The sequence below is a fragment of the Pipistrellus hanaki genome, assembly GCF_964339955.1.
Source record: "Pipistrellus hanaki genome assembly, chromosome: 3".
NCBI lineage: Eukaryota > Metazoa > Chordata > Mammalia > Chiroptera > Vespertilionidae > Pipistrellus > Pipistrellus hanaki.
Window position 1 is genome coordinate 161909702 of NC_140505.1, and position 16324 is coordinate 161926025.

Sequence of the window (16324 nt, forward strand, 5' to 3'; positions counted from 1 at the left end):
TTTTCTTTTTTTTTTTTAAATATGTTTTATTGATTTTTTTACAGAGAAGAGGAGAGAGGGATAGAGAGCTAGAAACGTCGATGAGAGAGAAACATCGACCAGCTGCCTCCTGCACACTCCCTACCGGGGATGTGCCCGCAACCAATGTACATGCCCTTGACCGGAATCGAACCTGGGACCCTTCAGTCCACAGACCGACGCTCTACCACTGAGCCAAACCGGTTTCGGCCGGAACTTCTTTTCTCATGACCAAAACTTTATGGTGTTACTAGAGAACTATTTCAGAAAGAATTTGATTCATAAGATGTGTCCTAATTGTTAAAAAAAAACAAACAACTTTCACCTGAGATTTATTCTTCAGTCATATGTAACAGCAACCTCTGGCCATAAGTTCTTGTATAGAGGAAAAACCAATAGAACCCTTAACCCTTAGCCCCTGAAACTTTGGTCCTATGAAAAGCATGTATATTAATGAATACATTTCCTTAAAAAAAAACACAAAACACATTAATTTTAAAAAGACCTCTTAAAGATACAAAATGAATTTCAGATAACATTGTTAAATATATTTGTTTCCTTTTTTTTTTTTTTTTTTTTTTAGTAGACTGATCTGTCTTGCATATGAAGAAGACATAGGCATATGCCCCATGACCTTTAAAAAAAGTCAAGAAGAGCCCTGGCCAGTGTTCTCACTGGTAAGTACATTGGCCCAGGCATTGAAGGGTTGCAAGTTCAATTCAATTCCTGATCAAGGGCACATACCTGGGTTGCAGGTTCCCTCCCCACCCTAGATCCAGGCACTTGTTAGAGGCAACCAGTTGATGTGTTTCTCTCACAACAATGATTCTCTCTCTCTCTCTCTCTCTCTCTCTCTCTCTCTCTCTCTCTCTCTCTCTCTCTCTCTCTCTCTCCCCTCCACCCTACCTTTCACTCTCTGAAAAGCAATTTAAAAAAAAATATCCTCAGGAGAAGCTTAACAACAAAAAATTAAAAAGCTAAGAAGACTTCCCTCTCATAATCTCTTCCACCACTCTAATTTGCCCTTGTGCCCCAAATTTTTACTATCTGTTTTCTTTTGTTTCCATCATTGAAATTCCCTGTGGAAATACTCACAACTGATAAAGGCAATCCATTACATCTGGGCTCAGTTCATTTTCATTTCTCCAGCAGAGCAGTGCTCTGAAAAAATGGGACAAGTACAATATGTTTTCAAAGGACAGCATGGTAGAGTGCTGATTCGATCTCTATCTGGGAAGAATAGACTGGAATGACCAACTTTGGACAAAGACCTTTTTTAAAGTTGAGGAAGAGAAAGGAGTGTCACAAGCACATAAATTATCTGGTACAGGCCCAAACATGGAAGGACAAAGGCAAGTTTCCCTTATCCCGAGTTTGTTCAGGTTAGGCCTGCCCTGATGCAGTGATACTTGACATTGGAGGTCCTCTCCTGTCATGGCTCAGACAGGGCTTACCTAACAAGATAGGACCTCTCCAGAAAGTCAAGACAGCGGTACCAATCTCTAAGGTAACCCACAGGATTGCAGATGTACAGCAACTTAGAATAGCTATTGCTGTTGCATTTTTTAATATGGAAAAAAAATTAGGGTCTTGGTAATCCTGTCAATTATCAACTCCTAATCAGTGTCCTATCATCAGTGACTTCAGATATAACATGCCTTTAACCTCACTGATATGAAAAAGAAGATAAAGAATGTGGATGGGGGTAGGGGGAGAAAAAAGAAAAAAGAGAATTAACAAGTTAGCAGTGAAGCCCTAGTGCCTAGGTAGATTAAGTCCTCACTTGATGTCATCAATAGGTTCTGCAATGTTGAAGAAAACAGCATATAACAAAACTCATTTTACCTAGGTTACCTGATACAAACTAGAGTTAAGTTCCTGTGGCATCTCATCAGTGTTAAAACAAAATGACATTGAAGGAAACGAGGTTATTCAAGGACCTGCTGCTGATAGATCTGTAATATATAAAATATAATGAATAATATAATAGTAGTCCATATTTATTGACTTACTAGAGGCCCGCTGCATGAAATTTGTGCAATGGGGGGGAGGAGTGTCCTTCAGCTCAGCCTGCAACCTCTCCAATCTGGGGCCCCTCGAGGGATGTCCAACTGCTGGTTTAGGCCCGATCATGGACTGCTGGCTCCCAATCTCTCACCTACCTGCCTGATTGCCCCTAACTGCTTCTGCCTGACAGCCTGATCACCCCCTAACCACTTGCCTGCCAGCCTGATTGACGCTTAACTGCTCCCCTGCCAGCCTGGTCCCCCCTAACTGCCCTTTCCTTCCAGCCTTGTGGCCCCCAACTGCCCTCCCCTGCAGGCCTGCTCTCTCCCAACTGCCCTCCTCTGTCAGCTCAGTCACCCCTAACTGCCCTCCCCTACTGACCTGATTGTCCACAACTGCCCTCCCCTGCAGGCCACCACAAGATGGTGTCCACATGGGGACAGCCATCTTTGACCACATGGGGGAGGCCATCTTGTGTGTTGGAGTGAAGATCAATTTGCATATTACTCTTTTATTATATAGGATAACTATAAACCAGAACTCTGCTAAATGTTATACATACATTATTTCTTGCATACTCCACGTTGGGCTCCAGTTGTATGTACCCCATGTTGGGCTGTCAGTTGCAAGTATCCCCCCACGTCCCATATGGTTCAGGGTTTGGGCTCTGGAGGAGGCCGCACACAAATGAAAGAGACTAGACAAGAAAATATTAATTTGCGAATTGGGGGCCAGGAGGAAGCCCAAGAGAAAACTCCACTTTGCTCTGGCCTTGCCATCCTTTTTATTCAGGTCTGGGATACACCCATAGCCCTTAGGCAGGCAATTCCAGTAATAGTTCAATGATAGCCCAGCGGCAAGGATTTACATAAGACTAAATGGTGGAAGTTGCTTCAGCTCCCTTTGTCTCAACTAGACAGTGGGTGTATGGGTCTGACCCTTGCCAGAGCCTCAAGATTGACCAGCCTTCCGGGTTTCTTGTCCACACCTCTCTGCTAGTGAAGGCAATGGGCAGCTCCCAACAATTTCTTGCATCTCACAGCAGTACTAGGGATTAAGTATACTTATTCTGATTTAACAAATTAAGCAACTGAAGCTCTTAAGATATTAAGTAACCTGATTAACCTCATATCAAAACAATCTGGCCCAGCCAGTGTGGCTAGGTGGTTGAGCACTAACCTATGAACCAGGAAGTCACAGTTCAATTATGAGCAAGGCAGGCTTGAGCCCCAGGAGGGGGCATGCAGGAGGCAGCCAAAGGATGATTCTCTCTCATCATTGATGTTTCTCTCTCTCCCTCTTCTTTCTTCTCCAAAATCAATAAAATATATATATAGATAGATAGATAGATAGATAGATATAGATATAGATATAGATATAGATATAGATATAGATATAGATATAGATATAGATATAGATATAGATAGATATATAGATAGATATATAGATATATAGATATATAGATATATAGATATATAGATATATAGATATATATAGATATATATAGATATATTTAAAAATATCTGAATTCCTTTATCTAAAATCAGATTGCATTTTTAGTCTGTATTATCCACAGTTTAATGTTTATTTATTATGCTCCTGATCATTCTGTCCCCCAAAGCGGGGGACACATTAGACCAAAGTTGGTGTGTTTCATTTTTTTTCCTACAGCCTCTTGCACAGAGCTGGGGAAAGCATAAATGTTTACAAAGCCTAGCTTAAAAGTCAGTTAAATTAATTCATAAAAGGCCTTTTATGAGGTGATTATAGCTTTGCGTTGAAATACATGTCAGGATCTTTTTTTTTTTTTTAAGTGATACCATTACCTAAAAGTGCTGTGAATCTATTATCTGTTTTGCCATTATGGCCAGGCTGATGATCACAACTGAGCAACTGAGGTCAAGCAAAGTCTGCAAAGTAGGTCCAGCTGCTGCCTCACCTCAGTGTCTGAGGATGTACTGGCAGCACTGCTGGGACCCAAGAAATGTCAAATAACAGCTTTAGAGCAGCATTATTAAATGTGTTTTGAAGCTCATTGTTCAGTCATGTGGGAGTGCAGTAATTAGACTAGAAGTCATTTTTATCAATTTGTCATATTTTAGAATTGTCTAAAACCCATTCATATCAGCAAGAGGGCTTCAGGTCCTAGATCAAAACGTAGCTGAGAAATCCTTGTTCCGCTATTTACTAGCTGTGTGACTGTATTAACTTTATTTTCTTATTTTCTGTTTTCCTGACACTCCAGTACCTAGGGCCTCACTGAAAGGGGAGAGGCTGCCCCTCCCAGGGGCTAGCCAATATAAACAAATCTTTCATATGTAAACTAACCAATCCCGGGCCCAACTAATCCCTCTAGCTGTCTCTTACACTCTAGGAGACAATAAGACTCTGTCCTAATCATCCCTGGAGGAGGTTACCAGAAAATCAGTCCCTGTGACCCACAGCCCACTGAAATTTTTCAAACTACCCAATCCTACACCTGCTTACCCTGCCTCTCCCATTTCTTCCCATAGAGCCTACAATAAAGGCTCTTATCCATGCCTTCCTCTGCTCTTTCTGCCTCCCTACCGTGGCTCTTGTGTGATATGAGGAGTCCTCTGTTTCTAGGGAACTATAAGTAAAACCTTCCCTTTCATGATAGTCATTTCCATATCTGCATATATTACCATACCTGATTAAAACAAAGCCCAGGTACATTTTTAAATGGTGACCTTGGGGGAATTTCTAAACCTCCCTATGACTCAAGCTCCTCCTGTTTACAATGAAAGTAGTATTAGCTGCCTCAAAAAACTGTTATGATATTTAAGTATTAATACATAGAAAACATTGAGACCAGTATTTATTATATAAGGCACATTTAATGGTTGTTAACTATTACTACTGTGATGAATGCTAAGTCATAAAAATATTAGATTCTAATATTTGCATTCTAAGCCAGTATATTTTGTAAACTCCAGATATTTTTAGTTTTAACATGCAAAGACTTAGCATCACGGTTTTAACTACATGTGGAAAATATTGAAATTTCATGGCATCTGAGTAATGTCTAATTTTGTAACGGAAGAAATTAAATTGAGTGCACGGTGAATATGATTTCAGTGATTGGCCCTGGACAATGGCCCCAAATCTATAATCCAATGTGGCTTCCTATCATCTGATCTCTAACAGTTATTCCTGTTAAATAATAAAACTAACTTAGATTCTTTTTTTTAATATAATTTTATTGATTTCAGAAAGAGAAAGGGAGAGGGAGAGAGAGAAACATCAATGATGAGAGAGAATCACTGATGGGCTGCCTCCCGCACACCCCCTACTGGGGACTGAGCCACAACTTGGGCATGTGTCCTAACCGGGAATCAAAGCACGACTTACTGGTTCATAGGTTGATGCTCAACCACTGAGCCACGCAAAACTTACTTTGATTCTGTGAGGAAAATGCCCTTCCAGTACCACACACCCCCTCCCCAAAAAATAAGTTGGCTGATAATGTAAAAGAAGACAAAGTAAACAAATCTTAGAAAAAAAGATGATTGGAAGCCAGAAAATGTAAGTTTGGGGGGGAAATGGTAAAATGCTGACTTCAGCTAAAGCCAGAATATATTACGTAAAGTTCACAATATGCTCTATACAAAAACAAGAACAAGCAATTATTCAGACTGTTCCAAGAAGCTTTCCAACTACTATAAAAAAATTTATATATGAGACATTGAAATGTACTACAAATAAAAAGGAATCAACTTGTAAAATAAGGAGATGCACAAAAAAACAGATGATCCTTGGAATACATGTTATGAGAGGGTGAAAGCCAGATGTTTACTTTTTTTAAAAAAAAAGAGTTCAGTGAAGCAATAAAGAACAAAAGAACTAGACTGAACTTCGCTATGAATAAAGGTAGATTTAAAGTGTTAGCAAAGCTTTCCCCCAACCCCTGCCCAGAATATGAAGTAAACTTGAAGAGCTACAGCATTAATTGAACATGTTGCTATGGAAGCATTTTCTCCAGTAACAAAGAAAACATTTAACTATACATATTCACAGCAGATACACACATACAAAAAAAAAAAAAAAAATCATGAAGTGAGAATAATGGTGACCTTGGGGGAATTTCTAGCCTGAAGTCATCACTTGGTTTGAATATCAAATAAAAAGCTAAACAGAATGAAAAATCAACAACTTTTTTGGATCCATAAGGAAGAGAAGGACTCAGGGCAAACTTCTGTTCCAAGAATGGAGAGAATCAGACAATTGCAGGGAATTGCAGCTTACCAGAGCAGAGACTCATGGGAAGAAATCCCTGTGGGGATGGGTGAGGGGTCCAAAACCCAGAACTGTAAATGCAAATTGCTGGAGTCTCAGTGTGGACAAGTCTGAGAGTGAAGAAGTTCAGCACTACTCAATCATAGAGTGCCCCCTCACCGCAATATTGTGAGATTTACCTCCAGGAGCTCAGCCAGAATCCCACCATAAATATGAGAGGAAAAATCTCTTGCTTCCTGCAGAGGGAGAAGAAGAAGAACCACTTCTTACTCCATGAGAGCATTCCTGACCAGGAATTGTACTGGTGACCTTTTGGTTCACGGGATAACACTCAACTAATTGAGCCCCTCTGACCAAGCAGTTAAACTTTTAATGAATATTAATAGAAAGAGATTGTCTTAAAACAAAACAAAAACTGATACACTTTCAATTGACCAGTTTAAGGTATGTGTTTTTTCCTCTCACACCAGTTGGAGCAAAAGCAATATGAGGTCATTTACCAAAAAAAGTTACCTTTTTGTTTTGGGCACCTGTGTATATTTTAATCCTGTCATATTGAATGAGCTTTTCATGAATCTTGGACACATTCTCATACCCAGAATTGCTAATAATCTTCACTAGTTACAGTTTTTCAATGGAGTAGAGACTTGTGACCGTCAAAGAGATGTCTCAAAGAACTCCATATCAGAAACACATAAAAAGTTTCAAAAGGGAAAAAGTAAGGTCAATCATGATTTCAAGAAAGAATCTAATTCAAAATATTTTTTCTCTGGTTTTACACCTTTTTGTTTTATTTTATTTTGTGAGGGCCCTGGCTGGTGTGGTTCAATGGTTAGAGTGTCAGCTTATGCACTAAAGGGTTGTGGGTTCGATTTCCCACAAGAGCATGTATGTACCTGGGTTTCAGGTTCATCATCCCCAGCCTAGTAGGGGTGATTAGAGGAGGAAACCAATCAAAGTGGTCTCTCACATCTCTCTCTCTCTCTATCTCTCTCTCTCTCTCTCCCCCCCCCCCCCTTCCACTCTCTCAAAAATCATTGGGGGGAGGAGGGGAGTGGCACGGAAATATCTTCAAATGAGGATTAACAAAACAAACAAAAATTTCATGAGGGAGATTATATTATATAGTAGTATTTCTAAACTTGATATATTCCTTTAAATGTTGGGATATATCCTTTTAAATGTTGGGGGGAAATTGCCATATTCCTTATGAGCTTTTTACATTTGAGTCTTCCCCTCCAGGGAACAAAGCCAGCATAGGTATCAGGCCAGGCCTCCCAGTCACAGTGAATTGGAACAATGAAACAATTACTTAAACTGCAAGTTAAAAAATCACTTTAATTTATAATTACCTTAATCTTTCTGTCTGCTAAGGTTCTGTTTTTCAAGGTTCCAAAGAACTATTTTCATGAGCAATTCCTCAAAAAACAAAGCAAAAAAAAACACAAAAACACTCTGCATCAAGAAGCTAGTACTGCATTCACAAAAGGAAACACCCAGATAAAAGATTGACAGGAGCCTAAGCCAAGTGAAACCAGTATCGCCCCAATTCTGACTCTTGCTGCAGAAAGCGCATGCCATCCAAAGTATGATTTAACATTTCAAAACAAAGCTGTGCATGATTAGGTCCAGGATAAGAAAAGAGATAGAAATAATAGATATATAGCAAGCACAAGATCAAAGCATTCCCAAATCTGCCCCATTTAATTACTTACTCATTCATTTTTTAAGAATACTTATTGATGATGTACCTGATATAAGAATGCTGTGGAATGCACTGGTGCTGGTTGGAAACTTCAGGAGATCCCCACTGAAATTCAAAACTAACACACACACACACATACACACCCCATACACACACAATGGGCTAGGAGACATGGAAGAAAGGGGCAAACCGCTCCAGATTGATAGGCAGCAAGTTGAAGAAGTAAAGTGCTTTGTGGTCTGGGTGGTCACAAGATGGGAAGATCTATGCACCCTGGGCCAGCATTTTACCAATTTATAGAGAGGCCTTCATAGGGTTCGGTCAGACAGTTTTAACAGCATATTACCCTCTCAAGGCTATGACTTGGAAAACTGTGTCTAGTGTGAGAATGGTGGGCAGTATGTACATTCCAAGGTCAGGGGTACAGGGGAGGAGCCTCAGGTTGCCCAGATTCCTTCCAAGGGTCAACCAGCAGTCATGTCCACTCAATGACCTCTTCCAACAACTGAGCAGGTGGAGAGAGAGAGAGAGAGAGAGAGAGAGAGAGAGAGAGAGAGAGAGAGAGAGAGAGAGAGAGAGGGAGAGAGAGAGAAGAGTCCATATTCCCTATTACCTAAGGTTCAATGTGGCTAAAACTTAAGTAAACAATTTCAACACATTGCTATAAATTCTGAGACAGAGGTAAGCACAGGGCTTTTTCCTAAGCAATTTTGGTGGAAAGAGGGGGATCCTGAGGTTTTCTAAAAGAGCAACTCTCCATAGGGATCTGAAGAACAGACTTTTCACCCAGTGACCAATGGCTAAAAACCAATGGCCTCTGACCGCAAGAAAGGTGTATCCAGGCAAAGTATCTAGTGTAAAACCTGTGCTGTGCTAACTTCAGCAAGAAAGGAAAACACAAAAACTACATTTCCAAATTTAGTCAGCTGGGGACATTGAGTCAGGGCACTTAAAACAGACACAGTTTAATCATTCCAAGGAGCTGAGTATTGTGTCTCTTATCTACCAATCTAAAATTGAATTCCCTGTGTAGCTATGACATAAAGACTATTTATAGGCACTTTTAAAAAAAAAAAAGAAGAAGAAGAAGAAAAAACTAAAAAGCTTAAGCCCTGGGCACATTTCCTAAACCAAAAGCAATGAGAAGAAAGCGACATCTAATGGCTGGTTACTTCAAAACAAATCCAGTTGCTCTCCAAAACTCAAGGGACTGGGAAAGAGAGACTTTGATAGAAATCATCCCACAAAGACAGCCTCAAAAGTCATCCTGAAAAGTCAAAAATGTCATCCAGCCAGCTGGGAAATTAGTTCAATGCACTCCATCTAATGTGCTGAGCTGCAGAAAGTTCGACCAAAAGGCATCCAAAGATTAACCATAAACAGCTTACATGCTTTTAGACTCCTAAGATTTTTTTTCTTGTTGTGACAAAGTAATAATAATAAACACTTACGTACTGCAAACATGTACCAGACCCTCTTCTAAGGGCCTGTATATATTAACTCCTTTAAAGATGTTTTTACACAATCTACAACATTGACGCAAATGAATAAACTGTAAATTCTATTAGAATCCCTAAAGGTCAAAGTAGGAATAAATTAATGCTTTCAAAGACAAGAATATTAAATGGATTTAATTACTTCTTAGAAGAGAACCACAAAGGAACATGAGACCTCATTGTTTTATATATTGGTCCTCAGGAGTTGTTGAAAATTCTATCCCATGAGAGGGAATGCACCATTTTTACTTATTCTTAGTTATTTCTTTTTGTTCTTTGCTTTCTTATCTGGCGCATCTATGAAAAGTATTTTTTTTCCCAAACTTTTTAACCCATAATGAATTTTACCAGTACTTTATAGGCAGATATAGTTTCAAAAAGTTATCTCTTTTCAATTATCATTTCTCAAGTTCTAGAAACAGTCTCCAAGTGAATGGTAGAACTGGGCTTAGTAGGCAAATAGCCAGGCCAATACCAAGAATGCATATATGATTCACAATACATGTTTATTCTTTAGCAAAATATCTTTAGGTGGAAAATTAGACTATCAGCATTATTCTATTTGCCTACTAAAGAAGATGTTTTAAATGTGTTCAAGACCTTAATTAGCTAAATATTGACCAATATAAACTACTCCTAAATCCAAATGTAGTTTTATTTCTCATAAAAATAGTAGAAATATTTGTCCTCACCAACAGTTTTATCACTCAGTAAATTACGTGTGGTCTAGCCCAGTGGTCGGCAAACTCGTGAGCAGCAGTTTGCTGCTCTGTTGACTAATAAGTTTGCCAGCCACTGGTCTAGCCTATACATAAATTCAGTTTGAGAGACAGCTTCGGGATACAAGCTCATTACAGGATATTCTTTGGTAATAACTATTCCTTTGCAACTAATAAAAAAGACATTAACTTACCTCTTAAGAACTCGTAATTTGTTCTGAAGCATCTTTTGTTGTTATGTATACCATTCTCGCACTTGAAGGCCACACAAGTACCGATTGGCAATGACTGACCTCCTGATTTTTTTATGTATTTTTGCTACATGCAAAAGCTTTTTCTCTCTTTTGTAGTGGTCAGAACTGAAGAACATAGATTACATAACTCTACCGAAATGCACAAAACCCTTTGCTTATATGTTTCCAATCAAGAAAAGATTCTTTTAGGAACCAAAACTCTACATGACCCAATTGCCTTTTCTTAAAAATTAATGTATTTTTCACAGAATATGTTAAACCCACCCATTAACCAACCTGGTATCCCCAGCTCCTTCCAAATCTCTCTTAAAAGAGCTGGTCATTTTGTCGTCCTTAGAATAAAAGGACCACATATTTTAGGCATATAACAGAAGAGGCATGGAGAGTTCAATGGGTCCACTGCTGAATAGACAAAGTTCTGACTCATATTATTTATTAGTGACTTCCAAGTGCATGAGCAGGAATATTCTTTATTTCCCTCAAAGAATGAGAAGAGAAAAGAAGTATAAGTAATTTTTCTTGTATTCTGTTAAGAAGAAATGTTTCAGTCAAACTTCTGACTCTGAAAAAAAAAAAAAAAAAAAAGAGTATGCTCCTGACCAAGAAAAAAAATTTAGTTTTTTCAATGATAAACCTACAAAATTCCCCCTCCGTCCTTTTCATCCTTCCTCAGGAAGCTCCATTTCCCAGTCTTCAAGCCTTGTTCCAGCATCTAAAAGAGTGGCTTGCCCTGACCAGATGACTCAGCTGGTTGGAGCATCATCTTATACACCAAAAGTTTGCGGGTTAGATTTTATTTATTTATTTATTTATTTATTTATTTATTTAATAAAGGTTTGTTTTTTCAAAATGTACAGCCGGTGAGATCTGTTGTATATGCATCTTCTCCAGCAGCTGGGGTTTCCCCACCTTTGACATTTCTGGTCTAAAGCCCTTGAGCTCTGTGCTTTGAGACCAGTTTAATAAGTCCTTTACTGACGAGCTCCTAAAGGGCTGCCCTGGCCAAGGAGCCGTGAATCTTCAGCCGCTCGGAGACCGTCGCTGGGGTGATGAGCTTGCAGCTGGGAACTTTTTTACAGAGCTTGTCATATGTGGCTCTGGCAAACAAGACCAGGTTATTGAGCTTGTCCTGAACTTTGCCTTTGGGACACTTCTTGTTGGCCTTGCCGCCCACCTCCAGCCACCCCCCTTGTTCACAAGGTCTTTGTCTTTCTTGGCTGACTTTCCAGCATCCTTCCTCTTTTCGTCCTTGGGTGGCATTGTGGGACTCAGCCTGTGGATTAGATTCTTAGGGCACAGACCAAGGTTGCAGGTTCAATCCCTGGTCAGGGTGCAGACAGGAGGCAACTAATCGATGTTTCTCTCCCACATTGATGCTTCTTTCTCTCTCTTTCTCTCTCTCTCTCTCTCTCTCTCTCTCTCTCTCTCTCTCTCTCTCTCCCTCCCTCCCTCCCCCTTCCTCTCTCTCAAACAATCAATTTTTTTAAATCCTCAAGTGAATATTTTTTTAAAAGAGTGCCTTGCATATAGTTGCCTCAATAAATGTTTCTTGAATTAATTAGTTTTAAGGTTTTTTTCAACTTCTTTCACAGGTCAATTTCTCTAGCTACAGTCAGCCTGTAAATAAATAATTTCTATTTCACCCTTATATTTCTGGAGGTGTGGAAAGAAACAATATTGTTTAGCCAAACTGACAACTGAGCCAGGCCTTATGTCAAGGAAAAGGGAAGTGAGAGTGGCTAATCCAGTTCCTCCCAAGACACTATAGCTAGGTCAGAGAAGAGACAAGGCAGCATTTTGCCTGGTCATAAGACACCTTGGTCTTCACACCATGAAATAAAGCCCTAGGTTTAGATGATGACTTTTCCACAAAGTGTAAGATAAAAACAAGTGGCTGAGGAAGCCAGAGAGCTTCGTGGCATAACCAAGAAGGAAATCTAATTCACAAAAAACTCTGAGTGGGAATGATTCTCATGGGAAAAGCACTCTAAGAGACTAATTCCCAAGGATTTTGTCTGTGTGTGGCATGGCTTGGAGGAAGAGAAGGTAAACAGAAAAGTGTGACAGGAAGGAAATTCTGTGGATGAAAACACACACACACACACACACACACACACACACACACACGGGACTTTTTAGTTGCAGCCATAGCAGTAAATTTTCAGAAGAAATGCTTCTCAAACTATCTGTGGTTAAACAACCAGTTTTGATTTTTTATTTTTTTGTTTTGTTAGAGGCCCGATGCACAAAATTTGTGCATGGGTAGGGTCTCTAGGCCTGGCCAGCAGGGTGATCAGGGCCCCCCGCCCCCCCATCCACCCATCCCCACTGGCACCTGCCTTGTCTGGCCTGGGGCCTGTGGGCCTGGGGCCTGTGGGCCGGGGGCAGCTCCTGCATTGAGTGCCCCCTAGTGGTCAGTGTTCATCATAGTGACCAGTGGTTCCACCAGTCGTTCCACCATTTAGTTGATTTGCATTCTAGCTTTTATTATATAGGATTTCCAATTTGTTGCTAGCTGATCTCTGGTCTTAGGAAAGGTAGAGAGGGATATTATGACACTTCGTCCCTAAAGTATGGAAAGTAAAGAGCATCATGAATATAATATTATCTGGTTGTTGGAGGATTTTTATTTATTTTTTTTCATTAAATTATTATCTGTGTACATATCTTACCATTGCCTCCCCCTCCTATACATACTCTCCCTCCCCAGAGTTTTGTGTCCATTGGTTGTACTTATATGCATGTATACAAGTCCTTCAGTTGATCTCTTCTCTCCCCCAGATCTCCCTACCCTCCCCGCTGTAATTTGACAGTCTGCTTGTTGCTTTACTGTCTCTATATCTATCTTTTGGTTCATCAGTTTATAATGTTCTTTATTATACATAAATGAGTGAGGTCATGTGGTGTTTCTCTTTCATTGACTGGCTTATTTCACTCAGCATGATGTTCTCCAATTCCATCCAGGTTGCTGCAAATGATGAGAATTCCTTCTTTTTTATGGCAGCATACTATTTCATTGTGTAGATATACCATAGTTTTTTTTATCCAATCATCAGCTGACGGGCACCTAGGCTGTTTCCAAATCCTGCTATGAACATAGGGGTGCATATATCCTTTCTGATTGGTGTTTCTAGTTTCTTGGGATATATTCCTAGGAGTGGGATTACTGGGTCAAATGGGAGTTCCATTTTCAGTTTTTTTGAGGAAATTCTATACTGTTCTCCACAGTGGTTGCACCAGTCTGCATTCCCACCAGCAGTGCACGAGGGTTCCTTTTTCACTGGAGGATTTTTAAAGAAATTTTGCAAAAGCCCATTAACAGTGAACACACAGTGAAAAGCCTACTTACACACTAAAGTTGGCTAGAGCTTTATAGATGCTGGCGGAAGACATGAAATTCGTGAGTCAAAGGAAAAGGACAAGTTATTACTCACTACAGTAGCAGTGGCCAGAGTGTCAACCTTTGAGCCAGTTCCTCCAAGCCCCAATACCCATAGAGCAATGCAAAGAGAGTCAAAGATACCTGCCTCCACCCTGGGTAGTGTTCCAGGAGAGAAAACTTGAATTTAGGAAACCTGAGTATCTTATCATGAGATATCAGCATGTCTGTCTTTGCCCTGGAAAGAGACATGGTCATTATATAGTACAGAAAGCATGCTTAACCTTTGCTCCAGAGGGAAACACCATCCTTATCTGCAGGGAATATTATTCAGTCCCCATTGTTGCTGAAACAAATTACCACAAACTTAGTGGCTTAACCCATACAAGTTTATTAGCTTGCAGTTCTGGGGGTCAGAAGTCCAAGTGGACTAAAATCAAAGTGTTAGCTGCTTTCCTTCTATAGAAGAACCCATTTCCTTCCTCCTTCCCAGCTTCTAGGGACAGAGAGAATTCCTGGATCCATGGCCACTTTCTTCAATCTTCAAAACTATCCAGATCAAGCTGAGTTCTTCTCACGCTGACTTACTCTGATCACCCTCTCTGCCTCTCTCTTCCACTTTAAAAGATCTTTGTGAATATCTGAGACCCAACCAGACAATCCGGGATAACCTTCTTATTCTAAAATCCTTTAGCTGATTTGCATTCTTAATTCCATCTGCATTAATCCCCATCTACCCTGTAAGGAAGTATACTCAAAAGATTTCTGGAATTAAGACCTGGATGTCTGTAGAGGGGCCATTATTCTGTCTACCTCACAAAACTGTAAGAAAACCTGGCTCCAGAGAAAGGCAATCTCTTTCAAGGCTGTTAGCTAAACAAACATCCTTGAGAAGATATTCCAGAACAAAGGGCAGACAGTGCTTTCCTTCACGCACATGTGTCAAACACAAGGCCCGCGGGCCAAATCCAGCCCGCCAGGCCTTGCAATGTGGCCCGCACCGCGCTGTCATCACTGCACTCCGCTGTCAGTTTATGACATTGTCAGTTTATGACTGTTCAGTAAACCATTCGGCCCGCGATTTAGGCTGGATTTTAGATTTTGGCCCCTTCTCTGATTGAGTTCGACACCCCTACTTCACAGGATAGGATATTCACAGTCAATGGTCCCCCAATACCTATCACAACCTCCTGCCCTAATATATTTGCATAAAACTGAGTAAAGATTTGTAATTGCTTTAAACTATTATATTTTTCTCTCATACTGTTGTTACTGTTTTATTTTGTTTTTAAATATTACACCTGTTGTCATTTGTTTTTAAATGTTACACCAAGGCAACATTGGTCTATATAGGTTCAATAGGCTAGATAATCCCATGTACCTGTGGAAACTGAAATTATAACTTTTTTTGGCAAAAGTTTCCTAGTTTAATCAGGGACTGTGATTCAACCAACCATCGTCAACTTGCAGAGATCAATGAATACTTTCAGAAAACAAAGCCGTTTAAATAATCCCACAAAGTTGGTTTGGAGGCCAGTGCTGGAGGGAAGGTCCTTTTATATTTCATCTCAGTGATGGAGAATTTTCCATGTCAGGAAATTTTCCATACTTAACCTTAAATCTTGCTATTTGCAGCTTTAACCCATCTCCTCTTAAAATCTCCTCAGGGATATCTCTTTCACATGATTCTTTGTCTTCCAGAAGGAACAAAAAAAATAAAAGCTTCTCCTGACACTTCTTCCTAATAAATTGTTCTGAAAGAAATGTACCCTGTTCCTACTCCAAAACCATCAAGATGATTCATCAGTAAATGTTCATTTTCCAGGGAAGATGAATTCTATCCATCTGAAGTTATGCTCGGGGCACATGGCAGTAGAGGGTCATATTCTAACAAAACTAGCATACGTGACTACAATTTCCCAACAGGTTGAAGCAAAGTGTCTCACTGAATGTACACTTTTTTCTAAAAACAGTTAGCTTCATGGCATCCAAGTGGGATTGTCTTGGATCCCATTCGCTGTGGCTACCGGAGGAGGTCCATGGCACCTCTGTAAACAGAAGCCAGAAATGGGCCACCAGCCTGCAACTTCAGAGAGCACTCAGCTGGGACAAAAGAACCGCAGAGGAGTTACCCCAACCACGAGAGGAAAGGGGTGTCCACCAAACAAAAGCAAGCATCGCAGGGGAGAAACAGTTCTTTCTGAACACGGGCAAGCCCCCTTCAGCAAGCGGTCAAACGAGGAAGTTCTTGCCCCTTACCCCATCTCACTTCCCTTCTTCCTGTTTCAACTGGCCCAATGAGTAGCATCGGCTGGCAAGATGGCAAGAGTGAAGGAAGCACACAGGCAATGAATATGCTACCACAGAGGGATGGAAAAGTCCTCAAGAGGGAAGGAATGTCGGTCCTCAAACTTTTCTCTCCTACTTTCAGGCCCACCCCAAGCTTAAATGGCTTTCTGCACAACCCCAAAATCTATTTCACATGCACA

At 40.2% G+C, this 16324-nt stretch overlaps 1 pseudogene across 1 annotated transcript; it reads right to left on the reverse strand.

The window, feature by feature from the left end:
• Window positions 1-11300: 11300 nt before the first annotated feature.
• On the reverse strand, window positions 11301-11716 carry LOC311619750 (small ribosomal subunit protein eS25-like; annotated as a pseudogene). The gene has a single exon. The product of its transcript is annotated as a small ribosomal subunit protein eS25-like (transcript).
• Between the last annotated feature and the right edge of the window lie 4608 nt (window positions 11717-16324).